Source organism: Schistocerca americana, chromosome 6, assembly GCF_021461395.2.
Source record: "Schistocerca americana isolate TAMUIC-IGC-003095 chromosome 6, iqSchAmer2.1, whole genome shotgun sequence".
NCBI lineage: Eukaryota > Metazoa > Arthropoda > Insecta > Orthoptera > Acrididae > Schistocerca > Schistocerca americana.
In genome coordinates, this window is record NC_060124.1 from 603,124,479 (window position 1) to 603,151,879 (window position 27,401).

A 27,401-nucleotide genomic window follows, 5' to 3' on the forward strand; every position below is an offset into this window, starting at 1 on the left:
GGTCAGTCCCATCTGATGCGGATCCCACACCGCCCAGCAATACTCCAGAATAGGGCGGACAAGCGTGGTGTAAGCAGTCTCTTTAGTAGACCTGTTGTACCTTCTAAGTGCAGTCTTTGTTTTGCTCTACCCACAACATTATCTATGTGATCGTTCCAGTTTAGGTTATTTGTAACTGTAATCCCTAAGATGGAAGGGTAATATCTGGATTTTTTACTACGAACAAATTAATTCTTGCCACCGTTTTTACAAGCACCTTTTTGCCATTTGAAATCAGTTTGTACAATTTAGGATACGAAGTACATAACTGCTCTTTGTGTAAATCATGTACTATACAAGTAATGTATCTCTTGTGGGGGAAGCTTGCCGAAGGCTTTCGGTTGCCTTCTTCATATATGGAACAGCATCTGTCAGTAAGAGTAAAACACTATCATCATATTTCACCTCATTCAGCCATAACAACTGCAGAGATTCATCGAATAAGTGAGCCATTGTTACATGATTCGATGTGGATATTTCTTTACACGCTAATAGAAAACTCTGGAAACCATTTTATCATATTCTGGCACAACTGCCGCAACATTTCCCACTCCCGCTAGAGTATGTTCATTCGTCAGTGCTTACCCTTGTTTTTCAATTTTCACATTCTGCTTTTTTTCTTAGCATTTCATCGTACCAAGCAGGGACACACAATTTTCGTCATGTTGATTCGCCTGATGTTGAAAAATTTGTGTATTTCATAAGCAAATTTCTCAACTCCGGACTTGCCACTTTACGTGGAGGATATCACACGAAAGAAAAGTGTTGCGTAATCTACATAATATTCGGAACTTATTCAAACTAGGCAATGTGAAAAGGAAGCTGTTTCACTTAAAAGAAATTGTGTAAAAGTTGCATGTGAAGTGACCGTTCGGGCTTACTACCTGCTAACTCCTGCAGGACTTGCATCGCTGGTCTGCACTTGCTGGTTTTAGTGGCATCTTTACAAGTGGTGGAAGAATTCTATTCCATCGAAATTGTGAGATATCAGTAACATATTGTTGCAAACGAGAGCGAACACTTGACTTGACATTCAGCGTTATATCGCCAATCACTTCACTTCGTTCACATCATAAATAAGGTATTCCAGGGGCTCATCATTTGTTTGCTGTGTACGGTCTTGGCGACCCCGGGTTTCCTGAGCTGGTGCCTGGTAAGCGCCGCCAGTCCTCTGACACAGTGAGCTCTGGGCATGCCTCAGCGACCACTGTGCGGCGCGGCGGTGGAACGGGGAGCCTGTCTTGACTGCCTGGATCGCGAGGATGATAAATACCTGTCTGTAAAAAATAAATAAATAAATAAATAAAACTTCAGTCTCAAGGTGTGGTGCGTGCTGATGAGCTGCGAGGCTGCTGAGGCGGAACACCGTCAGCAGAGAACCTCTGGGGATCCTGCCGCGCCTCAGCAGTGTAAAGCTTGCCTAGCCATGTGGAGGTGGACGTTTATTTCCCTAGCTGCTCGTGGGACATAGGCGGATTCTTCGAAATTTTCTTTTCCTCTTTCCAGCGGTAACGGTCGCCGCTCGAATGTAGCGACACCAATCAAACAAGAGGGCTCATGCAGCCACTCCTCTTGCTTGAGTAGTTATTCAGTGTGTTGGCGATTACTCTGTCCTCTTTCTGTTTGACTATGTCAGTCTTGAGAACGTTTTGGTCTTCTAGAACCAAAATGGACTGGAGGGAGTCTGTGGCTCTTTGTTCTATTGCGTAAGCGCTTGACTGATTTTACTGTTAGTGGAAACTTCTAATTCCCAGCAAGCAGCTAGCCTCCAAAAAGCTAGACGCCTCGGGCAGTACGCAATAGAAAGTGAACTGCCCAACACTTCTAACTACAGCGAGGATCTAATTGACATTCCCGGAGAAGAACTGAAAGCAGATAGGACACAAGAAGCCGTTGTCGATGTGCAAAACATAATGAAAAGGGTGGATGGCGATCTAGTGAAATCTGAGTCATTTACACGTACTTTCAACAGCACAGAATTTCCAGAGCGTGTCAAGGCGCGCTTCCTTCGTCTAAACATGCGCCCTCATTTCCCCAACCCAGTTCCTTGGTTTCAGTGCCAGCACTTTTGGTACACTGCTGTCGGCTGTAGAGCAGAAGTCACTTGTGTTAAATGTGGTAAGGCCACCCACGAATCAGTTGGTTGTTCATGGCCTGGGGATCACCCTGTCTGGAATACGGACTGCAGTGTCTTCCTCGAAGAAAGAAATATACAGGAGATGAAAACAACTGAGCAAATCTCGCGTGGTGAGGCCAGAAGGATCTTTGACGCAATGCAGCCCCAAAAGTTCGCTAAATCCTTTGTGTCTGTTTTTTTAATAGCCAGTCCCTAAACCAGTGCTCCTACACGAACGGAGGTTGCCTGCCAGTGTCAGCACTAGTAGCTGCGTCTGTCGGTGCACTTTTTCAGCTGCAGTCGTTTCGAAGCCCAGCCTCCGCCCAGAACATCAAACAAGGCTGTGGTTGTCACTGTTGTGGAGCTCCCTGCCCCCTACAAAAGTTCAGTCAGGACCACCGGTATGATAACCGATGTGACTTGAAACCCAAAGATTTTTTGCACTCACTTAAAGCCTAGAAGCGGATCGAAATCATATATTCCGTCGCTCGGTTAACAGACAGGCAGCAAAGGATGAGATGACAGAGAGGGCCTAAATACTGAATTCGGTCCTCTGAAACTCGTTCACCGACAAAGGTTAGTATCTGTAGTTGCATTTCTGTTCCGCGATCTCAGCACTTGCCACACTGTGTGATAGTTGAAAGAGGCAACTGTATTGCAGTCTCTTAATTCTGGGAAGGCGTCTGGACCGAGTGACATACCTGTTATCTTCTACAGCGATTGTATAAACGAACGCGTTCCCCTTCTATCGGGACTGTGCCGACTGGAAGAAAACTGAGGTCACCCCCAGTTTCAAGAAGGGTTATAGGACAGGTGCACATAATTATAGGTCTTTATCGTTGACTTTGGCCGGCCGCTGGTGGCCGAGCGGTTCTGGCGCTACAGTCTGGAACCGCGCGACCGCTACGGTCGCAGGTTCGAATCCTGCCTCGGGCATGGATGTGTGTGATGTCCTTAGGTTAGTTAGGTTTAAGTAGTTCTAAGTGTAGGGGACCTGAGATGTTAAGTCCCATAGTGCTTAGAGCCATTTGAAACATATTTTCTAAATCTGAAAATGCTATGAATGTGGATTTGCCTTTCTTTAGTCTAAGCTCCTTGAAGCTGGAGAGTGTTTCGCCTGTCACATGTATGTTGCACACCATCTGGAATAGTTTTGTCATGGCTGGATGTCGTCCGCTCCTGGTGTCTTGTTCCTACGTGGGTCCTGCAATCTTTGTCAAATCCTTCTCGCCATTTCATAACGTTCTTCTCACCTTTCTCTACTTCTTCATTTGTATAAAACTGCCTTCAAGTCCTTTCTTGTTGTACAGCCCATCAGTATGTCCGTTCCACCTCTCAGCCTTACCTTATTTGCTTAGTACTTGCTTTCCATCGGAGCTCCCGATAGTCATTCAGCTTCTACTCTCTTCTGCAAAGGTCTCTCTAATTTTCCTACAGGCGGTATATATTTACTCTAGTCATTCGTGCCTACGAAGTCTTGCATTTGTCCTGTAACCATTCCTGCACAGCAATTTTGGATTTTTTCGATTTTTTAGGCATCTGTATTCCCGTTTTATTGCTTTACTTGCTGTGTAGTTATATTTTGTCGTGCGATCAATTGAATTCGATATTCATGTGTGAGCCATCGATGTCTATTTGGTCCTCAGCTGCCTCCACTATTTGATATCTGAAAGCTTCACACTCGTTTTCTGCTGTAGTCCTCTGCCTTCTTTCAGTGAATTCGTGTTCAATGCTGCCATTGAAAGTCTCGACAACTTTGAGATCTTTCAGTTTATGCAGGTGCGGTCTCGTTAATTTTCTTCACGCGTCTACAGCCAATAAATTCGATGAAAGGCACTATAAATGAAATGAATATGTTACATGCGTGAACCCCCCCATGAACCATGGACCTTGTCGTTGGTGGGGAGGCTTGCGTGCCTCAGCGATACAGATGGCCGTACCGTAGGTGCAACCACAACGGAGGGGTATCTGTTGAGAGGCCAGACAAACATGTGGTTCCTGAAGAGGGGCAGCAGCCTTTTCAGTAGTTGCAGGGGCAACAGTCTGGATGATTGACTGATCTGGCCTTGTAACATTAACCAAAACGATCTTGCTGTGCTGGTACTGCGAACGGCAGAAAGCAAGGGGAAACTACAGCCGTAATTTTTCCCGAGGACATGCAGCTTTACTGTATGATTAAATGATGATGGCGCCCTCTTGGGTAAAATATTCCGGAGGTAAAATAGTCCCCCATTCGGATTTCCGGGCGGGGACTACTCAAGAGGACGTCGTTATCAGGAGAAAGAAAACTGACATTCTACGGATCGGAGCGTGGAATGTCAGATCCCTTAATCGGACAGGTAGGTTGGAAAATTTAAAAAGGGAAATGGATAGGTTAAAGTTAGATATAGAGGGAATTGGTGAAGTTCGGTGGCAGGAGGAACTAGACTTTTCGTCAGGTGAATACATGGTTATAAATACAAAATCAAATAGGGGCAATGCAGGAGTAGGTTTAATAATGAATAAAAGAATAGGAGTGCGGGTAAGCTACTACAAACAGCATAGTGAACGCATTATTGTGGCCAAGATAGACACGAAGCCCACGCCTACTACAGTAGCACAAGTTTATATGCCAACTAGCTCTGCAGATGATGAAGAAATTGATGAAATGTATGATCCGATAGAAGAAACTATTCAGGTAGTGAAGGGAGACGAAAATTTAGTAGTCATGGGTGACTGGAATTCGAGAGTAGGAAAAGGTAGAGAAGGAAACACAGTAGGTGAATATGGATTGGGGGGAAGAAATGAAAGAGGATCCCGCCTAGTACAATTTTGCACAGAGCATAACTTAATCATAGCTAACACTTGGTTCAAGAATCATAAAAGAAGGTTGTATACCTGGAAGAATCCTGGAGATACTAAAAGGTATCAGATAGATTATATAATGGTAAGACAGAGATTTAGGAACCAGGTTTTAAATTGTAAGACATTTCCAGGGGAAGATGTGGATTCTGACCACAATCTATTGGTTATGAACTGCAGATTGAAACTGAAGAAACTGCAAAAAGGTGGGAATTTAAGGAGATGGGACCGGGATAAACTGAAAGAACCAGAGGTTGTAGAGAGTTTCAGGGAGAGCATAAGGGAACAATTGACAGGAATGGGGGAAAGAAATACAGTAGAAGAAGAATGGGTAGCTCTGAGGGATGAAGTAGTGAAGGCAGCAGAGGATCAAGTAGGTAAAAACACGAGGGCTAATGGAAATCCTTGGGTAACAGAAGAAATATTGAATTTAATTGATGAAAGGAGAAAATATAAAAATGCAGTAAATGTAGCAGGCAAAAAGGAATACAAACGTCTCAAAAATGAGATCGGCAGGAAGTGCAAAATGGCTAAGCAGGCATGGCTAGAGGACAAATGTAAGGATGTAGAGGCTTATCTCACTAGGGGTAAGATAGATACTGCCTACTGGAAAATTAAAGAGACCTTTGGAGAAAAGAGAACAACTTGTATGAATATCAAGAGCTCAGATGGGAACCCAGTTCTAAGCAAAGAAGGGAAAGCAGAAAGGTGGAAGAAGTATATAGAGGTTCTATACAAGGGTGAGGTACTTGAGGGCAATATTATGGAAATGGAAGAGAATGTAGATGAAGATGAAATGGGAGATAAGATACTGCGTGAAGAGTTTGACAGAGCACTGAAAGACCTGAGTCGAAACAAGGCCCTGGGAGTAGACAACATTCCATTGGAACTACTGATGGCCTTAGGAGAGCCAGTCATGACAAAACTCTACCATCTGGTGAGCAAGATGTATGAGACAGGCGAAATACCCTCAGACTTCAAGAAGAATATAATTATTCCAATCGCAAAGAAAGCAGGTGTTGACAGATGTGAAAATTACCGAACTATCATTTAATAAGTCACAGCTGCAAAATACTACCGCGAATTCTTTAGAGACGAATGGAAAAACTGGTAGAAGCGGACCTCGGGGAAGATCAGTTTGGATTCCGTAGAAATATTGGAACACGTGAGGCAATACTAACCTTACGACTTATCTTAGAAGAAAGATTAAGAAAAGGCAAACCTACGTTTCTAGCATTTGTAGACTTAGAGAAAGCTTTTGACAACGTTAACTGGAATACTCTCTTTCAAATTCTGAAGGTGGCAGGGGTAAAATACAGGGAGCGAAAGGCTATTTACAATTTGTACAGAAACCAGATGGCAGTTATAAGAGTCGAGGGGCATGAAAGGGAAGCAGTGGTTGGGAAAGGAGTGAGACAGGGTTGTAGCCTCTCCCCGATGTTATTCAATCTGTATATTGAGCAAGCAGTAAAGGAAACAAAAGAAAAATTCGGAGTAGGTATTAAAATTCATGGAGAAGAAGTAAAAACTTTGAGGTTCGCCGATGACATTGTAATTCTGTCAGAGACAGCAAAGGACTTGGAAGAGCAGTTGAACGGAATGGACAGTGTCTTGAAAGGAGGATATAAGATGAACATCAACAAAAGCAAAACGAGGATAATGGAATGTAGTCAAATTAAATCGAGTGATGCTGAGGGGATTAGATTAGGAAATGAGACACTTAAAGTAGTAAAGGAGTTTTGCTATTTAGGGAGCAAAATAACTGATGATGGTCGAAGTAGAGAGGATATAAAATGTAGACTGGGAATGGCAAAGAAATCGTTTCTGAAGAAGAGAAATTTGTTAACATCGAGTATAGATTTAAGTGTCAGGAAGTCGTTTCTGAAAGTATTTGTATGGAGTGTAGCCATGTATGGAAGTGAAACATGGGCGATAACCAGTTTGGACAAGAAGAGAATAGAAGCTTTCGAAATGTGGTGCTACAGAAGAATGCTGAAGATAAGGTGGGTAGATCACGTAACTAATGAGGAGGTATTGAATAGGATTGGGAATAGAGAAGTTTGTGGCACAACTTGACTAGAAGAAGGGATCGGTTGGTAGGACATGTTTTGAGGCATCAAGGGATCACAAATTTAGCATTGGAGGGCAGCGTGGAGGGTAAAAATCGTAGAGGGAGACCAAGATATCAATACACTAAGCAGATTCAGAAGGATGTAGGTTGCAGTGGGTACTGGGAGATGAAGAAGCTTGCACAGGATAGAATAGCATGGAGAGCTGCATCAAGCCAGTCTCAGGACTGAAAACCACAACAACAACAACATGCGTTAACGTCTGTGTTGTGTTGTCTATGTGTACTGTACCTGAACAGTGTCCTAGTTAACCTACGGCCTTGACGGTACTGCACATTTATAAACTGTCTAGTCACGTTAACCTGACCACCTGTCAAAAGCCTGAACAGGCACTTTCTCCTGTGCGGACTGCTGCGAGATGTGCAGCAGGAGGGTGAGTGGTGTTGAGGGCACCGGCAAGGTGTCGAGTCGCGCCGCGCCGACTCCACTGCCGCGGCCGGCTGCGCTGTGTTTCTGGGTTGAGATTCCACGGCACGAACAGCCCAACTGAAGTGGACCCAGATTCTCGCCGGGGCTTAACTCCGGGGAGTTTTGTGGCCAGGGGCGTACTACGGCGAACTCGGCCTGGTGCGAGCCCACCACAGCACGTGTTGACATTAAGTTCAAAACAGGAAATCAATCTGCAATTCTTTCGGTACACTATAGTTCAATTCTTTTATCTTGGCGGCTCGCGCATGCCAGCCCAGACGCGGGAGATTGCTGCGTTGCCAAGTCACACGCGCCAAGAGAAGCAGCGCCATAGTATAGTATAGTATAGTTCGCAAACTTACGTTTAGGGGGAGCGCGCAGTATGAAGTAAAGCTACCACGGCCGCATTAACCCTTTCGCTGCTACAGAGACGTGCTCCCCGCATTCCGCGCTGTGCGCGATTTTGTCATCACTGCACTGCTCTCCTGTGCAGACACATGGTGTTTCGACTGCTTTGACACATTTATCATTCGATTTCACAAAAACTATTTGGCCCAAAAATTTAATTTTCACACATCTTCTTCAATGATACCTTCCCCCCATAAATGACTTAATTTTGTTTCGATGTTCTACGCAGTTATTATGCAGCATTAAATATAGTAAACCATTGCACGAAATTTGGAAGAGTTTGCAGAGGTAAAAGTCTGTAGCGTATACTTTCCGTATGGTCGATTTTAGTTGCCACAATATTGAGAATGATATGTTGACAAGGTACCTAAATTTCATATAAAATTTGCTGTATAACAATATCTCATTTAATTTAAGTACCAGATAGGTGTCGTATGTAATATTGAGAAATATTCCGTCTTTCGCAACTGTAATATAAGTTTTATTTACACCAGGCGTGTTTGAAGTGCTTTAAAATAAAGCCAATCAATCAAAAGGAAGTAGACAAAATATATTAAACAAAACTGTGGGCTTACAAAAACATTGGGACTTGAATATACTGTGTATCAGTGAAGTGCTCTCAGCTATGTCAAATATAATTTTTGTGTGTGGCACACACAAACAGCATTTATTTGCTGGAACACTGATCAGCCGATACAAACGTTGAATATTGTGTTACCGCAGCACAAAACTACGAAAGGTTACTTGGCAATGGAGGAGACAAAATATTGTCCACTGAAGATGCTTCAAAAGAGAAAAACGCATCTGGTCTAAATAAGACGCTTATTACAGTTGCAGAAGAGGAATATATTTCAAATTCTGATCAAAATAATACTTTTAATACTGTCGCAAAAGAATATATCTCAATATGAATAGTAAAACAGCGACTGCAGAAGAGAAGATATACAAACAAAACCTGTAACATGAATATTGTATGTGTGCCTTTTCATTGTTTTTAATTGCTGTGAAAAGAAATATTGGAGGACAAAATTAGAAAAACCGAAAACCTATTATGGTTATAATGAAGAGACAAAGCATTAGATAATTCAAAAAATTTCATTCAAACGAATAAAATTCATGAAGTAAGATACTTCGATATTGTTTTTAAATAAAGAAAATATTAAGTTCCGAACAAGGTTTGATCTCAGAACCTCTCGCTTGGCAGCCAAACACGTTACCCATAACACTAACGCAGCTCGTCGTTCAACAAAACTCCTGGAGGACTTTAAAATATCACGCAATATACCGACAAACACTGTTGATATAACTATGAATTACTCACGTTACGTCGAAGTGCAATATGAAATAAACAATTACTGCTGTTCTTTATTGCGTAAAAGTGTATCATTCTCACGAACCAAACACGTTTCCTTGTTATCGCCTGAATTAGGAGGGTTATTGCTTGTTTCGTTTAATTAATTAATAGAATATTAAGCAATTGGTATAAAGAATGCTTTTCCAAACTTTCTATAAAATAAAGTCTGCTATCAAGGCATTGTTTTGTTCTATTACTTTATTTATGACTGAACGTTTCTAAAACTGAAGACACTCGTCCTTGCTTTGCACTGCAGTCGAGCTTTGGCAATGTTATTCTCTGTTCATTGGTTGACTATTTTGTGACGTCAGATGCGCAGAACGAACCTAAACTCGGCCGCCGTCGTACATGACGCGCACTTTAGTCGTGGTGGTTCCGCTCTCTGGTCTTCCAGACTTCAGGACAGCAGTCGGTTTGTTTGCCAAACTACAACATGGCGGACGGTGAAAAGAACACGCATTTGTAGACACGCTGCAGTTCTATACTCAGAGGCCAGGCTTGTACATCCCAGTTGTATAGAGTGTATAGAGACGTCTGATTCTGAAATGTTCCATTCCGCCCTACGCAGTGCGCTGTGAGTATTCCACGCATAAGTCTTCGTCAGTCTTCGATGGCTCACCTGAAGATGACTGGAAGGTGCCCGGTCGAAACATTGTGCAATGAGTTAAATGACGACAGGCTGCGAGTTCGACATTTGTTTGGACAGAGACAATCTTAAGAATAAGCAGGTTTCCCTTAAATAGAGCTATGTGCGAAGGTAATCAGAGAATTTGTTTAGTTTTATTCATCGGTGTTTGCTAGTCCGTCGTCGTCCAACCCGAACGTCTGCTCTGGCCCTCATAGCCTCGTTATGGACAGAACGTTAGACGGTGGCGGTCCTCGTTTCCCCTTAGACACTCTATGGGCTGCCTAACTTTTTAAGTGAGGTGGCAGTGACGATGTGAAGAAGTAGCTGGCTGTTCCATAAAAACATGGGAGAACTGCCGGATGTCAGTAACGTCCTGCCACAACACCCGGCAGTTCTCCCATTGTTTTTATGGAACCATCAGTACGCCGGGAAAGCTTTAAACATCACAACAAGTAGCTGGCTGCTTGCCGTAACTTTCGATCTGCAGACCTCTGTTCTTGCCCGATTAGAGTAGTCTGACTGATGTGCTGAAGCCTGGAAGAGGAGAGAGCAGAGCCACCGCGTCTGGTGCACCGACTAGCGAGTAGAATACTTACTGGCCACACGAGCCTCCACCTGGGTCTTATACCGATGCGGTGGCTCGTGGCGTTTGAAGCTGGGTGTTGTACCAAAGCTTTCAGCATCGCATTTTTATATTCCAATCTTAGAAACGAATGTATTTTTGTAACTTCGTGTGCCATCCCAATAAACTGTATTTCAAAATACGTGTCTCCGTGAGATTATGATACACAGAAACCATAGACAACAAAGTACGAAGACTTCAGTATGGTGAGCACGCAGATTTCTGTCTTCAGCCAATAGCAATGCAGGAAGGTCTTGTGATACGAGAGCTTTCTGAAATGAATAGTATCACCTCTAAACGTCGAAAAACTTATAACACTTAATTAAAGCAAACATAACGTCCACAGTAACATCATTAATACCAAGAATTTGCTATAGTCTAGCCATTTCTGACAATGTTGGCACTGAGCTCGATTCGCAGTTGAGAAACACTTAAATGAAGCTCTGCTGCCGGGACAAAACATTTCCTCTGAAACCCTATTCTCAAAATAAATTTGTGGAATCAACATGTTTGACTGCTGATAAAATACGAATGTTGGTAATACTGTGTGCGTACCGTAAGGCACGAAAAGAAGTTGTCGTTGTGAGAAGCGAGAAAGCAAGTATACAACCTTCTCCGCGGAGTGGTGTAATCTAACGAGGGCATTTACAACTGTTGCCTAGAAGGGAGTTTGCTGGTGTGATGCAAGACACAAGGAGAGAAAGGGACGAACCTTCTAGTGCCGCTGTGCAGAACCTCGGGTCCTCAGAGGTGCGGCGGAACAAAAGCAACCCCCTCCCCCCCCCCCCCCCCCCCGCCCCCCTCGCGACTTTGACCACACAGGGCGGCAGTCCTTATTGGCCATTACGAGGCTTTAGGACGCTGAAAGATCAAAGGTGGTAGATTTCAACACATTTTAAACTATCTTTTACAGTTATTAAACTAGAAGATTAGAGTAAAAGGCGGCAGATGAGTGTAAAATTATTGGAAGTTACGCAACACGACATCAGCATCAGTCGCCTCCCCCTATCTCTCACTATGCTGGAGGCTTGCAGTCGAGCGCCTGCTCACTTAGACGCCTTCCAGCGCGCCTGGAAATAAAGCACAGCTACGAACTCCACAGGATGCAGTCTGTTTTTTCACGCCATCGTCGCAATAGTAAGACGTAATGGCATGCCACCTGTCAAGCCACACTAAAAGTGTGCGCTGGTCTGTTAATCCCGTATTTTATGGAGCTATAAATTTGCACCTACGTCTATACTCCGCAAGTCGTTGTGAAATAGTGGTTGAGTGTACTTCTCATTTCACTGAATGTGCCGAGGTTTCCCGCCGTTTTATACACCGATGAAGTGTGGAAAACAATGGCTGTTTACACTACTCCGTGCGAGATGTTTTCGTTATTCATGTGCACAATGTTAACGGAACAGACATGGAGGAAGGTGAAGAATATGTGCAACTACTGTTCATGACGTTTTGTGGATAGGTCGTCGTCCACCTTCCGATATACATGTGTTCGGATGTTACTGCAGCTTTTCCGAGTAGAACTTCGTTGCAGATTACTGCATCATGTATGAAATGTCTGTCATTGCAGCCACCACTATCTGCTAAATAACTAACGTAAAACATCAGTAGTAATAATCCCATTGCAGTACAGTGGCGCGCACCATATTTTACTTCCATGTTTGTACGTCATTTTCCGTCCACGATAGTCTGCTACGTTCTGCTACGAAATTTTCGATTGAGACTCAGATGAAGTCAAGTTGATTTTGCGTTTCTAGACTTTCGAAAACTGTTTGCAAGTATTGATACGGGATACCTAAACAGCTCTATCTGTGGCACTCAGGATATCGTGCATCAAAGAGTTAAGTTTGGCTTGTTTAACATTCAGTAAGAAGACATAAAAACATAGCGTACCCTATATGCATTAAGAAACGATGTCGGTAACATCATTTCCAAAATAATATCAGGGGCTTTGTATATTAAGAAGCGACAAATGTTGCGTGTTTCGTAGATTCTGCTATGCTTCGTCATTCGAATCAGCCACAATCAAATAGTAACGACCCTTAGCAGTGTCTGGTGTCCGTAGGTGATCGAAAATAAAATTGGAGCAGTGTCTCGAATACAACATTCAGACTTAGTATACTCGTTGTGCGGCAGCAGCTGGATGCGAAGTACGACTGCTGTTCGTAAAATAAGGTCCGATCGGTCGTGAAGTGAAAACCACAGTGAAAATCAAAACTGTTTTATTCGCAACAGTTAGCCACACCTTTCAGCTACCTTTCTAAGTAGTCGCCGCTCCGACTTAGAAATTTGTCGCGGTGCAGTACAAACTCTCCAGTACCCTCGTCACAGAAGGCAGCCACCTGCACTTTCCGCCGTTTCTCTGCGCTGGTCTGCCTTTCCTTGTTTGTGCCAAAATACGGTCTTCGTAGCCAGTGGTGCATGTGAACAGAGGTGAACAACGGAGGGATCCAATTAAGGGCTGTAATGTCGATGATCAAACACTTCTCATCGAGAACGCTGCAGGAGCATCTTCATTGCCCCTGCAGAATGCGCCTGAGAATTGTCTTGAAGAAAGCGACGCATGACATTTATGTTACGTTGGCTGCAGAGCTTCACGTAGAAATGCCTAAAACATCAGTATCTCCCGCCAAGTATGAGGAATTTGTAAGAGATTTCGCCTGATCGCTTTCCGCTCTGAACTGAAAAGAGTGACGTGAAGCGATCGACGGCCACACTAAAGACACTCCCCAACACACTTGTGAAAAGTTCTATGGCATTTTCACAGTGCTTTCCATTTCGCGCCTAATAGGACCTTACTTTCCGAAAACGTCTCGTAATCCAGTAATCCTCTTCGGCCGCCTCATTTCCTCGAGCGCCTAATTCGCATCGCGGATTGTGCCGGAAGCTCTGGAAAACAGTCCTCAGCGAGGAATTCCATACACAGATACCTCCGATGCTAGAAAGCTATAAAAGTTTTTTTCTATTTGTTTTTGAGTGTCCACGATTCGCTGCCATATAATACCACATTACAAACAAAACACTTGGCGGACTGGCTCTTGTAGTTACATTTAAAATCTTCTTGCTATCAACAAGCTTTTCATCTTTTCGAAAGATATTTTAACCGTATACACTAAACTTCTTTATTCCTTCGCTCGGCTTCCACTCTCTGTCAGTTAATTTCCTAATCACCTAAAATATTCACACACATCCATGCCCGAGGCAGGATTCGAACCTGCGACCGTAGCAGTCGCGCGGTTCCGGACTGAGCGCCTAGAACTGCTAGACCACCGTGGCCGGCTAGAAAGAAAGGGCACAGCTGAGCAGATACAAATGAAAGTCGCTACTAGCGTTCGAACTAGCCACCTTCCGGCGCAGCGTCGCGACTACAACTTGGGAGAGTACGTCACACGCGTCAGTGCAGCCGGAGGAGGAAAGTGCTAAGCGTCACTCTAGTAGAGTTCAGTGTGGTGACGATACCACGTGCTGGCAACAAGTGCTTCCACGAGTGCGCCAGGAAATACTGCCCACTGCATAAAAATTGCTTGCTCTTTTTGTATTTATGTTGTCATCTTTCAATTTAACCAAATCTGCAACAAGCAGTAACGCAAAATACACCCATGCCGGTTAGCACCTTCTTTCGCCAGCCCCTTCAATTGTTGTCTACGCCAACTCTAAATACAGGGTGCATAAAAAAGATTCAATCGATTAACTAAAACCATACTATTACAGTAAGTTGTTTGAAGTATGTTCGTGAACAACGTAGTGCGCAGTACGGATGGTTCTGTTGTCGACGACTGTGCTGCTAAAGCGGAGTTATTGAACGCAGTTTTCCGAAATTCCTTCACCAGGGAAGACGAATGGAATATTCCAGAATTTGAAACACGAACAGCTGCTAGCATGAGTTTCTTAGAAGTAGATACCTTAGGGGTTGCGAAGTAACTCAAATCGCTTGATACGGGCAAGCCTTCAGGTCCAGATCGTATACCGATTAGGTTCCTTTCAGATTATGCTGATAACAATAGCTCCCTACTTAGCAATCATATACAACCGCTCGCTCACCGATAGATCTGTACCTACAGATTGGAAAATTGCGCAGGTCACATCAGTGTTTAAGGAGGGTAGTAGGAGTAATCCATCGAACTACAGACCTATATCGTTGACGTCGGTTTGCAGTTTTGGAGCATATACTGTATTCAAACATTATGAATCACCTCGAAGGGAATGATCTATTGATACGTAATCAGCATGGTTTCAGAAAACATCGTTCTTGTGCAACGCAGCTAGCTCTTTATTCGCACGAAGTAATGGCCTCTATTGACAGGGGATCTCAGGTTGATTCCGTATTTCTAGATTTCCGGAAAGCTTTCGACACCGTTCCTCACAAGCGACTTCTAATCAAGCTGCGGACCTATGAGGTATCGTCTCAGTTGTGCGACTGGATTCGTGATTTCCTGTCAGGAAGGTCGCAGTTCGTAGTAATAGACGGCAAATCATCGAGTAAAACTGAAGTGATATCAGGTGTTCCCCAGGGAAGCGTCCTGGGACCTCTGCTGTTGCCGGCCGGTGTGGCCGAGCGGTTCTAGGCGCTTCAGTCTGGAATCGCGCGACCGCTACGGTCGCAGGTTCGAATCCTGCCTCGGGCATGGATGTGTGTGATGTCCTTAGGTTAGTTAGGTTTAAGTAGTTCTACGTTCTAGAGGACTGATGACCTCAGGTGTTAAGTCCCATAGTTCTCAGAGCCATTTGAACCTCTGCTGTTCCTGATCTATATAAATGACCTGGGTGATAATCTGAGCAGTTCTCTTAGGTTCTTCGCAGATGAAGCTGTAATTTACCGCCTTGTAAGGTCATCCGAAGACCAGTATCAGTTGCAAAGCGATTTAGAAAAGATTGCTGTATGGTGTGGCAGGTGGCAGTTGACGCTAAATAACAAAAAGTGTGAGGTGATCCACATGAATTCCAAAAGAAATCCGTTGGATTTCTATTACTCGATAAATAGTACAATTCTCCAGGCTGTAAATTCAACTAAGAACCTGGGTGTTAAAATTACGAATAACTTCAGTTGGAAAGACCACATAGATAATATTGTGGGGAAGGCGAGCCAAAGGTTGCATTTCATTGGCAGGACACTTAGAAGATGCAACAAGTCCACTAAAGAGACAGCTTACACTACACTCGTTCGTCCTCTGTTAGAATATTGCTGCGCGGTGTGGGATCCTTACCAGGTGGGATTGACGGAGGACATTGAAAGGGTGCAAAAAAGGGCAGCTCGTTTTATATTATCAAGTAATAAGGGAGAGAGTGTGGCAGATATGATACGTGAGTTGGGATGGAAGTCATTAAAGCAAAGACGTTTTTCGTCGCGGCGAGATCTATTTACGAAATTTCAGTCACCAACTTTCTCTTCCGAATGCGGAGATATTTTGTTGAGCCCACCCTACATAGGTAGGAATGATCATCAAAATAAAATAAGAGAAATCAGAGCTCGAACAGAAAGGTTTAGGTGTTCGTTTTTCCCGCGCACTGTTCGGGAGTGGAATGGTAGAGAGATGGTATGATTGTGGTTCGATGAACCCTCTGCCAAGAACTTAAATGTGAATTGCAGAGTAATCATGTAGATGTAGATATAGATGTAGATGTACTGTTGGAAAGAGGAAACTCTCGAGTTTTACGTAGTTCCTGGTAGGTTTCAGCAGTGTGCGCCCGTAAAAAAATAGTGTCGGGACAACAGAAAGCGTTTTGTGTTCTGCGTTTTGCACAGTGTTTAGTGACGAGGCAATTTCCATTCAATTGGAAAGGTGAACAGTCATGAGTATGGGGGTACGGAACAACTACATTAAGTTGTACAAGTTCATCAAAAAACAAAATTGATTGTGTATGTTGATTAGTTGCAGAAATACAGACGTGCCAAACCGGATGATTCTTTTTGATACACTCTATACTTAAGTAGTTCCGTTGAGTTACTGTATCCAACGGATGACTGCAACTAAATTAGGGTTTCTTCTGATATCGTACAGTGGACTCCTACTGCTATGAAAATGATAACTACGCGAATCTGATCCATATCGTTGGAAATGAGCGTGACTGTTGTGATTGAAATGAATATCTGTATAAATTCAGACTTCATTCACAAAATATCTTTATTCGAAGTCACGCAGGATGACATTTCGGATGTCTGGATCCATCTTCGGGTGCTTTGGCTGTTAGAGCGTCTATATGTCTTTTTATGTACTTTCTTGCATCTGGTATCAACAAAAACATGGAAGACATAAATAACATTCCGATAAAAATTAGTTACTATGGACAGAAACTTTCCGGCGTCAGTGAGTAAAATAGCACAGAAAATGGTATAATGGAACACAGTATTTTTTAGCGTTCTTAAGTCTTTCGAATTTACTAACATTACATGTCAACGAACCAAAGATTTTTGTACAAAGATGTTTCGAAAAAACTACATAACAAGTTGGTCTCATCTGTAGGTTTATATCCCAAGTACACTCCTGGAAATTGAAATAAGAACACCGTGAATTCATTGTCCCAGGAAGGGGAAGCTTTATTGACACATTCCTGGGGTCAGATACATCACATGATCACACTGACAGAACCACAGGCACATAGACACCGGCAACAGAGCATGCACAATGTCGGCACTAGTACAGTGTATATCCACCTTTCGCAGCAATGCAGGCTGCTATTCTCCCATGGAGACGATCGTAGAGATGCTGGATGTAGTCCTGTGGAACGGCTTGCCATGCCATTTCCACCTGGCGCCTCAGTTGGACCAGCGTTCGTGCTGGACGTGCAGGCCGCGTGAGACGACGCTTCATCCAGTCCCAAACATGCTCAATGGGGGACAGATCCGGAGATCTTGCTGGCCAGGGTAGTTGACTTACACCTTCTACAGCACGTTAGGTGGCACGGGATACATGCGGACGTGCATTGTCCTGTTGGAACAGCAAGTTCCCTTGCCGGTCTAGGAATGGTAGAACGATGGGTTCGATGACGGTTTGGATGTACCGTGCACTATTCAGTGTCCCCTCGACGATCACCAGTGGTGTACGGCCAGTGTAGGAGATCGCTCCCCACACCATGATGCCGGGTGTTGGTCCTGTGTGCCTCGGTCGTATGCAGTCCTGATTGTGACGCTCACCTGCACGGCGCCAAACACGCATACGACCATCATTGGCACCAAGGCAGAAGCGACTCTCATCGCTGAAGACGACACGTCTCCATTCGTCCCTCCATTCACGCCTGTCGCGACACCACTGGAGGCGGGCTGCACGATGTTGGGGCGTGAGCGGAAGACGGCCTAACGGTGTGCGGGACCGTAGCCCAGCTTCATGGAGACGGTTGCGAATGGTCCTCGCCGATAGCCCAGGAGCAACAGTGTCCCTAATTTGCTGGGAAGTGGCGGTGCGGTCCCCTACGGCACTGCGTAGGATCCTACGGTCTTGGCGTGCATCCGTGCGTCGCTGCGGTCCGGTCCCAGGTCGACGGGCACGTGCACCTTCCGCCGACCACTGGCGACAACATCGATGTACTGTGGAGACCTCTCGCCCCACGTGTTGAGCAATTCGGCAGTACGTCCACCCGGCCTCCCGCATGCCCACTATACGCCCTCGCTCAAAGTCCGTCAACTGCACATACGGTTCACGTCCACGCTGTCGCGGCATGCTACCAGTGTTAAAGACTGCGATGGAGCTCCGTATGCCACGGCAAACTGGCTGACACTGACGGCGGCGGTGCACAAATGCTGCGCAGCTAGCGCCATTCGACGGCCAACACCGCGGTTCCTGGTGTGTCCGCTGTGCCGTGCGTGTGATCACTGCTTGTACAGCCCTCTCGCAGTGTCCGGAGCAAGTATGGTGGGTCTGACACACCGGTGTCAATGTGTTCTTTCTTCCATTTCCAGGAGTGTATTATGGTGTGAGACTAGATGCGCTCAAATGTGATTACGAAGTTATCCCAAGGGCGAAGTATTTAGCGGTAGTGCATCTGAAAGCTACAGAAGAATTCGGGACTGAGTTTAAAGCTGCGTTTTCTAAAATGTTTATTAGACAGTTAACAAATAAGTGGTTGTAAACATAGTCGTGCCCTCGTTAGCCCGCGAAAAGCACTTTTTACCCTTCCGGGCAGGAGGAACCCTCGCCGCCCCCTCCCCTTGCGACGCTGCGGCCGGTCATTAGGGTTACAAAATCTGCGATACGTGGAGCGGCTGCAGTAGAAAGTGGGTCGCAGGCGGCGGAAAGGCCGCGGGAGGGCGGGCGGGCGGGCGAGCTAGCGAGCGCTCTGCCGGGCCTGCCTCGCAGTTCCCACCGGTGCACGGCGTGCTGCGCCGTGACGCCACACTTTCTCCGCCGCTCCGCGCTGCGTCACGTGACGTACCGTACCCACTCACCCACTCACTGGACGTGCATCTGTACTCCGTGCCGAGCACTGCCAATAGCCTGTTTGACTCTTTTCTGGAAATCGTTTCAAATGGTTATTTACATCATTTTATGCTCATAACATGCTTTCTGCCATCTTGATTTACAGTATTCTTTTATAAAAACGGAAATGGAATTCAAATAATTCGAAATCCCCCTAAAACGATCCATTCGAGTCATGTGATGCATGTGGCGTCACTGGTTAGCTCGCTGCTCCTACTATCACGGAGCTTAATTCACAGCGATGTCTTATTTTGGAGTTTACGTTTCTGAAAACGGATTACAAATGGAGTGTATTACTACACTGTACAAATACATCCATAAAAAGTCTTGAAAGATTGTTTATGGCTGTCCCAAAGAACGAGAAGGTGCGTGAAGAGTGACATCGATGTGGTGGCATTTTGCCGGTACAGTGCAACCAGAGTTCCCTTACTTAATTAAAAATGTTTTGCGCTCTGAAGTTTAACAATAATATACTTCCGAGATAGGCTTCCCCAGTGTTACAAAGAAGGATAGCATCATTCAACAACGATATTATATTCTTAATAAAATTTTCGTTATATCCGCTTTCTTGCGCATCATTTGGTAGCTCGGTTGGTAGAGCGATGGGCTGTCGAATAATAAAAGCTCATATCAATCGGTCAATGGTTAGAATCCCGACAGCAAAAATATTTTAATTTCTTTCGTAGAACATATCGACAGCCCTTCTATATTAAACCAAATGACAATTACCAAATTTCATCACACCGATTACTGTAGATATGCAGAATATCATGAAAAGGGTGAAAGGCAATCTGATCAAATCCGACTCTTTCATCTTCACTTTTAATAGCACGAAACACCTGGAGCACGTTAATGTGGACTTTCTTCACTTAATCGTGTGGTCTCATGTCCCCAACCCAATACGCTATTTTAAATGTCAACGCTTTCGGCACATCACTCTCGGATGTAAACGAGAAGCCACTGTGACAAATGTGTTAAGGCTGCCCACGAAGGATTCGGATATTCATCTCCTCCAAAGTGTGTGAATTGCTTTGGGGCTCACCCAGTCTGGAGTAGGGACTGCTGTGTCTTCACTGGCGTGTCTTACTTGAAGAATGGAGGACACAGGAGATCAAAACGACAAAACGGATCCCCTATGGCGAGGCCGAATAGGTCACGCACCGCCCCATGTTCACTGCCTCCTCTGCTTCATCTGTTTGCCATTTCAGAGAGCCGATGCTGCTATACATACGGAAACCTGCTTTTGTCAGTGCACCTGTGTTGCTGCAATTACTTTGAAGCCTGTACTTCCTCGCAGAACATGAGACAAGGCCGTGGCGGAGCTCCTTGCTTCTCCAAAGGATCAGTCCGGTCCACTATCCAGTGCTGTCACTACCACTGCCACAGTTGTGGCTCCGAAGCCGACCCAGGGTAAAAAATCAAAGGTCAAACATCCACCACTATCAGAGTTGGGTAATAGTAAATAGTATGATGGTATCAACGTCCTCCCTGACAGCTCTTATGATTCCTTTGTAGAGCTAATGCACCTCGATGTCGGACTGGGGCAATCTTCTCGCCCCAAGGCTGAGCCTCCACCCATTGTGAGGACCCCTAGGGCCCCAGCGGAGAGAGACGGTGAAAGTGGAACCCCCATGATGAATGGCTCCCTTACCACGGAGCCCGCATCTCGTGGTCGTACGGTAGCGTTCTCGCTTCCCACGCCCGGGTTCCCGGGTTCGATTCCCGGCGGGGTCAGGGATTTTCTCTGCCTCGTGATGGCTGGGTGTTGTGTGATGTCCTTAGGTTAGTTAGGTTTAAGTAGTTCTAAGTTCTAGGGGACTGATGACCATAGATGTTAAGTCCCATAGTGCTCAGAGCCATTTGAACCTTACCACGGTGGAATACTAGTGGGCTCAGATCCATGTGGATGAACTGGAACTCCTAGAACAGGAATGCCCCATGTGCTTGTGTTTGCTGTAAAGACATTTCAAAGCCACTGACACAATGTGTGACGAGACAATTCCCTCTATTGCAAAGAAGACCTGAGTGGGGAAAGGTTCAAGGGAGGGACTACTGTGTCAGTTGATAACACACACCACTCCTCCGCTCTCTCCTTGGTTACTGACTTTTAAACAGTAACTGTTGCTGTTGATGTGGGCCACAAGATCAGAATCTGCTCCCTATATTTACCTCCGCAGGATGCGACAGACTCTGAGGCCCGCAAAGGCCTCATTGCCCAACTCCCTTACCTGTCTGTCCTACACAATGATTTCAATACCCATAGCGTACTATGGGGCTCGAATTATACTTGCTCCAGGGGTCGCGTCTTGGAGAACCTGACGATATCTCAGCAGCCTTGCAGCCTCAATACAAGCACTTCCACTCATTTCTCGACTGCTGCTACGTCGCCCTCAGCCATGGAACTCTCTTTCTGCTCTGCAGTCCTTGCACACTCGGCAACTGATGATGACTTTGTCTCCGGTGACCACTTCGCACCGCGGAAACCGCTAAAAATGTATGACAGAAGATACTTCCCATTATAACTTATGTTACGCTTTAGTCCTGTTGCATTCAGGTATAGACTGCGAGAAGAATGAGCGCTCAGTCGCCTTTGACGTGCTGTTATCTGCCCAGCATTCCCTTCACCATCGCTGTGGGAGCTATAAGTAGGGCATGAGGCTGCTTGCTTAGTACCGGATGTTTTCAAACTCACGTCCGGCCATCATAACACGGATTTTCCGTGATTTCCCTAATCCAATTAAGGCAAATGCCGGGATGTTTCTTTTCAATACGCACATCCGCTTTCCTTCTCCATCATTCTCTAATCCTAGCTCGTGCTGCGTCTCTAACATCCCATTGACAACGACGTCATTAAACACTATTCTCTTGGAATCGTATGGGTAAGTTTTTTGTGGATAACACCTTTCTTCATAGGTCTGGCAATTGAAATTTTTCAGTACGTTTGGCGATGAGTGGTCCAGCACGACGGGCTGAAGCCAGGTACGTGTTACTTGCTTCCCATGCACTGTGGGCTTGTTGGGAGCGCCGTACTGCACGTCTCTTGCTGTCTGCCTTCCGAGATGAGAGGGTCTCCACGCACGCACACCGATAAGCCATTCAGGCGCCACTTCAGTAGCACGCTCACAAATTTCATCAGCTCTATTATTCGGTTTTGGAGTAGAAAACCAGTATCTGATTACTTGCCATGCCAGCTCCCCTGACACAATGACGCACTGCACTGAGTGACGGACGCTGCAACGACAGCAGCTGGCAGTAGACAGGTATCTCCGGACCTGACTCGCTGTGGCAGCCGGCGCCGCTAATTTTACTCACAAAGTTGTAGAATAGTGGTCCTAACCAGGTCTTTTGTATCCCGCCTGGAAGGCGGCGTGTGGGTCTGCTCCTGAAAACTGAGGGTAGGCCGAATGCAGGAAGCTAGGAGGAGCAGGTGGGGTAGAGCACTTGGTACTGCAAATAAAAATGGTTTTACTATGTACTTAACTTTGGCTGAGACGAGCGCGTCGGTGCGAAGCTGTACATCAAGTTACAAAGTTACAAGTAGCGGCACCCGCACTATGAAATAGAAACAATGTTGCTTGGTCGTGTGCTCGGCATCAAAATGGGCAGAATCCGGAGCGGCGCTCGTAGAGCTGCACAGCGCCGGCTAGAGGGCGCTGTCGTCGGTGTCGGTGTCGAAGTGCCAACCTAGCAGAGCGCACCTACGTCGTGGCATCGTAGCTATCGATACCGCAAGGTCAATAACACTACACAGAAGAGAACAGAAAGCTGTCTTAGTGGAAACAAAGAAACATATTGCCGCTCGAAAAAACTTAATCGATGTCTAAACGAGCATCATCCAGAGTCAGTGTGGTAGCCGACGTATCTTTTCGTGAAAAAAGTAAAGCAGTCATCAGTCCGCAGATTTAGTGCTTCACTAGGCACGGTCCTGTTGGAAATGGTATGAGCCAGCCATTTGGAGACGGACCTACAGTTTAACGAACGTAGATTCCAAACTGCGGTGTAAACAAACAAACATTGCCAGAGATGACGTAATTGATAAGTGACAAAAAGTCGTAACCTTGACGTGGCTAGGGAAGGAGGTGTCTTTCTGCTGGGTACCAGGACACGTTGTGTTGCGGGAAACGTAAGCGTCGATGTAGCAGCAGAGGAGGCGCCTAGCGATCCTCAGTTGTACCAGTGTGCTGTCCCCCTGCTTGCTGTCACCCCCTGGAGGAGTCACATCCCGATGGGAAAAGGTGTGACTAGAACTGAGTGATGACAAGCCCACTACCCGACCGTGGCGTACCTCCTTCCGGCCACAAGGGCGGGATGTGGTCCTGCTTACTCGGCTTCGCATAGTCCACAGTCCTATGACGCACAGCCCCTTGCTCTGGCGAGGCGACCCTCCAGTGTGAGGTGCTGATGGCGTACAGATCACTGTGCGCCACATTTTACCTGACTGTATTTTAGTTCCCGACCCGCGGTCCGCAGCGGATTTGCCGGTGGATCTACGCTCTGTGAGGTTCAAACGAATGTGGGTCGAGTTTTAAGGTTTTGTGAATTGTCCAACATCTTTCCCAAGATTACAAGCAGAATCACATGAACTCGGAAAAAATGGAAATCTTTAAGGCTTTTTCACGCCTTGAGAAACATTAATGAGAGCGGCAGACGGTTTGCATGATCGCTGCCGAACCAGAGACAATCTCACTGGAAAACTAGACCGAAATAAAAAGGGTATATCGAGGGCATAAAGCAAAATTTCAAGTCTGTCAGGTGATTGCGCACGTATTTCCGAGTGGCCGATAAGAGCCGCTGTCGTCAGCTGTGTTTATCGTTTGGTTTCTAAAAACCAAACACGCAGTCTCGTGGGCTGTCACTGACGCGTTTTATTCGGACCATAGGGCAGCGGCAGCTTTGCCGGCAAACATGCCCTATCTTTGAAACGAATGTGGTTAGAGTTTTCAGTTTTTGTGTGTGCAACTTGTTTCCAAAAATTTTTGGGAGATGTTCTTAATCTGTTAACCAGGTGGCTGTCTTACACATGTTTTTTGTAAGTGTTCAGTCAGTCCGGGTGCCTTTCTTTTACCTCTTGCACTGTTTTACTTCTGTTTTAATCCCAGGAATAGCACCTTTAACCCTTCTCCGTTGCATTAAGGCCTGTGAGATGGAATGATGTAAACGTAGACATGCTCACTGGGAGAACGGTCTTTGTTAATACTGCTCAAAAACCATCAACATAAGTGTGTCAATTTTGTTGATTATTATGAGGATAATTCTAGTATGTATTCATGTGTTTCACAATATCTTTTTTACTCATCATCATCATCATCATCATTTAAGACTGATTATCCCTTTCATCGTTCAGTCTCGAGCATAGTCCCCCTTATAAAATTCCTCCATGATCCCCTATTCAGTGCCTCTTCTAACGTTAAGCCTATTACTTCAAAATCATTCTTAACCGAATGCAGGTACCTTCTCCTTGGTCTGCCCCGACTCCCCCTACCCTCTACTGCTGAACCCATGAGTCTCTTGGGTAACCTTGCTTCTCCCATGCGTGTAACATGACCCCACCATCTAATCCTGTTCGTTCTGACTGCTGCATATATAGAGTTCATTTCGAGTTTTTCTTTGATTTCCTCATTGTGGACACCCTCCTGCCATTGTTCCCATCTACTAGTACTTGCAATCATCCTAGTTACTTTCATATCCGTAACCTCAACCTAATTGATAAGGTAACCTGAATCCACCCAGCTTTCGCTCCCATACAACAAAGTTGGTCGAAAGATTGAACGGTGCACACATAACTTAGTCTTGGTACTGACTTCCTTCTTGCAAAAGAGAGTAGATCGTAGCTGAGCGCTCACTGCATTAGCTTTGCTACACCTCGCTCCCAGTTCTTTCACTATGTTGCCATCCTGTGAGAATATGCATCCTAAGTACTTGAAACCGTCCACCTGTTCTAACTTTGTTCCTCCTATTTGGCACTCAATCCGTTTATATCTCTTTCCCACTGACATTACTTTCGTTTTGGAGATGCTAATCTTCATACCATAGTCCTTACATTTCTGATCTATCTCTGAAATATTACTTTGCAAACTTTCAATCGAATCTGCCATCACAACTAAGTAATCCGCATTTGCGAGACTGCTTATTTTGTGTTCACATATCTTAATCTCGCCCAGCCAGTCTATTGTTTTCAACATATGATCTATAAATAATATGAACCTTGTCTTACCCCTGAAACTACTCTGAACCATGAACTCAATTTACCGTCAACTCTAACTGCTGCCCGACTATCTATGTAAAGACCTTTCACTGCTTGCAAAATTTTGCCTCCTATTCCATAATCTCGTAGAACAGACAATAACTTCCTCATAGGAACCCGGTCGTATTCCTTTCCTAGATCTATTAAGCGTAGATACAATTCCCTGTTCCACTCGTAACACTTCTCCATTTTTTGCCGTAAGCTAAATATCTGGTCCTGGCAACCTCTAAGAGGCCTAAACCCACACTGATTTTCATCCAATTGGTCCTCAATTAATACTCGCACTTTCCTTTCAGCAGTACCTGAGAAGATTTTACCCACAATGCTGATTAAACATGGAAACAGAAAAGATTGTAACAACTACAGCAGTATGTCTTTAAAGATTGGTGTGATTACTGCTTTCGTCTAGTCTGATGGAACCTGTCCCGACTCCCACGCCATTTCTATTATCCTGTGTAGCCATTTAAGATATGACATTCCAATGTATTTGATGAGTTCCGACTTGATTTCATCCAACCCAGGCGCTTTATTGCACTGCAATCTATTGACAATTTTCTCCACTTCCTCAAATGTGATCCTATTTCCATATCATTCCTATCCCATTGTACATCGAAATCTGAAACATTACTGATAATATTTTCACCTACATTGAGTAACTCTTCAAAATATTCCCTCCATCTGCACAAGGCATCAACAGGATTCACCAGCAGTTTTCATGACCCGTCAAAAAATACTTGTCATTTCCTTCTTACCTCCCTTTCGAAGACTGCTAATTACACTCCAGAATGGTTTTCCAGCAGCTTGACCCAAAGTCTCCAACTTGTTTCCAAAGTCTTCCCAAGATTTCTTCTTGGATGCTGCAATTATCTGTTTGGCTTTGTTTCTTTCTTCAACGTAACTTTCTCTGTCTACCTAAGTTCTAGTATGTAGCCATTTTTGATACACCTTCTTTTTCCTTTTACAGGCTGCCTTGACTGTGTCATTCCACCAAGCTGTTTGCTTCATCCTACTTTTACACACTACTGTTTCAAGACATTCTTTAGCCACTTCTAGTGCTGTGTCACTGTACCTTGTCCATTCCCTTTCCAATGACTGTAATTGACTACATTCAACTAACTGGTACCTTTCTGAGATCACTGTTATGTATTTGTGCCTGATTTCCTTATCCTGAAGTTTCTTCACTCTTATCCTCCTACATATGGACCTGACCTCATGCACTTTCGGCCTCCCCCCTGCGGATCTGGGGTGAGAATAGGCCCGAGGTATTCCTGCCTGTCATAGGAGGGGACTAGGAGTTTCAACCATTTCGGCCTTCAATGTGATGGTCCCCATTGGGGTTTGACCTCCATTTTTCAAAATTCTACAGAAGTACGAGCGTTTTGGGGAAGGACACCTTACGTGGTGTATCACCGGTGCTCAGTGCACTAAGACCTTGGCACTAGTCATCGTAACGGCGTATTCACTGCACCCACTGTTCATCAATTTGGGCCTAAACACCTGATGGGTTGCCCAAGTTACGCCCATAGTGCGTCCCCATCTGCACCTACGATCATGATGGACTTTCCATGGCACCAGAAATCCAGCACGGTAGCCAGCCCGTTGTGGTGGGGTCGTCATGTACCCTCTAGGTTGTAGCCCCCTGTCAACACAGAGATCGTACTGCCGATACCTGAGCTGCACCCTCCCCACATAAGCCAAGGAGTAGATGCCCGTCTATCTGGGGCATCAGGACTCACGGCAACGGTCATCCTGCCAGGTGGCCCTTGCTGAGGCTGGGTGGCGCCCGTGGGGAGAGCCCCTGGTCGGAGTGGGTGGTATCGGGGTGGACGTTTCGCAGATGAAACGTCAACATGCATCAGGTCGCTCTGCGGCCGCGTCTTCTAAGAGGAAGAGTTCTGTCTCTGTCTCTGGTTCTGGTACTTCTGCCTTTTCCCCCTTGGCCACTCCCTGGGAGGAAGGACAGGCCCGCCGGCTTGGGGCGAAATACTTCCCCCGCTATTTAGTCTGTTCTCGGACCAATGGGTGGATGTTCGCCACCTCCAAGCCCATGTTCTTTGTTCAGCATATCGAGGATATCTTCGGAGAAATCGAGGCTCTGTGTAGCGGAGGTGGTCTTTATGAGAATGGACCCCCAACGCATTTTACTAAGTCGGCGGCGCTCCAGGCATGCGACTGACTAGGGGACATCCCAGTGTCCCTTG